Genomic DNA, 1429 nt, shown 5'->3' with positions numbered 1-1429 from the left:
ACCAGCTTCCACTCACTCCCTCACCTGTCACAGAACACTAGAAATCCTAAGGCAGAGCAAATAAACCATGCCTGTTAACAACAACAGCACAATGAATTTCAGCAAAAATGTGTGTATTAACTTGCTTGCTTTGTATTTTTTTAAGTCTTTCCCCAGCAGGCTCATTTTCTCCAGAATAGTACTAAAGCAAGAGAAAATATAAAGACAGGTTTGCATTACAATCTTAACAGTAGAAAATATGACACAGCAGGACATGCATACAAAATACTGAAGTGCTAAAGTTTGGTTAAAACATTTGTAGACATATCTTGCATGACAGCACTACAAAAACACAACAAAGGGAAAGACTATTGCCTTATATAGTGGTTGTCTTATTGTTTGTGGGCTTTGTTTTTTTATTTATTTTAAACCCTGGCTTTAACACTTGTTTCGCTAGCTATTTGAGTAAATGAAAACACAATACTTACATTTCAATGTGAATTCCCCACAGAACTGTCATCCTCCATGTTCTTTGAATATATGTTCCATCGTCATCTGCATGCAAGTGATTCTGGGATATGGTAGGGTGTGAAGTGTCCATCAGATGTACACTTCATTTTCCTGGGAAAAGGAGGGTGCATTTGACGTCGCTTTCGAATTACGTCAGCCTTCGTCGCGCCGCGGTGACGCAATCGGCCTTGGAATGCTTGGAATGCAGTCTTCGGAGGGTGAATTCTGACCCTGCGTTCCATTCGGAAGGGCTCATCCCTATGCCCTAATCCCTTCAAATGGTTTACCCTCCAGAGTGAGAGCTTCGAAGGGTTGAAGGGTGTAGGGAACCAAACAACTTTCTTGAAGTGCCCTTCTGCGTCATCATCACGTGCCCACACGGAGGCGCTAGGCTTGTTTGAGATGAGCAAAATCTGCGCAGAACCGATCACCAGTGATCACCGCGAGATGCATGCCGGTTAGAAAAGTGTCTGAGTTATGTACGACTTGCTCTGATGTCATGCTGACGTGTGCCAAAAAGCTCTCTCGACGGCGAGGCGGCTGTGTCGGATTGTGCAGTCGAGCGCAGTTGCTCTCCACCGACTGCGCTGATCAAAAGCATGATGGGAAACGACTGACTGAAGACACAGCTTAATGCTCATTGGTTCAGACAACCGTGATGCTGCGTTCTCGTCTAAAATGTTTAATTTTTTTAAAATCTGATTTCATGTGATTATGTATTTAAATTATGCATGAATATTCCCAAACATGATGACAGTGCGATCTCTGTGAGATATGTGATTGTTGTCATATTTCTATAAAAATCTAAAATACATGTTTGTATTAAAGTAAAAATGGATGATAAATACGCCTTTCGTATGGAATTTATAGCAAGCACTTTGAGTGTCTTGTTCACCATATTTATTTTCATAAAAGCAACAGAACTGAAATTATATCACGT

Source organism: Sinocyclocheilus grahami, unplaced genomic scaffold (assembly GCF_001515645.1).
Source record: "Sinocyclocheilus grahami isolate Dianchi unplaced genomic scaffold, SAMN03320097.WGS_v1.1 scaffold1922.1, whole genome shotgun sequence".
Lineage (NCBI taxonomy): Eukaryota > Metazoa > Chordata > Actinopteri > Cypriniformes > Cyprinidae > Sinocyclocheilus > Sinocyclocheilus grahami.
Note: the sequence above shows the minus strand (reverse complement) of the source record.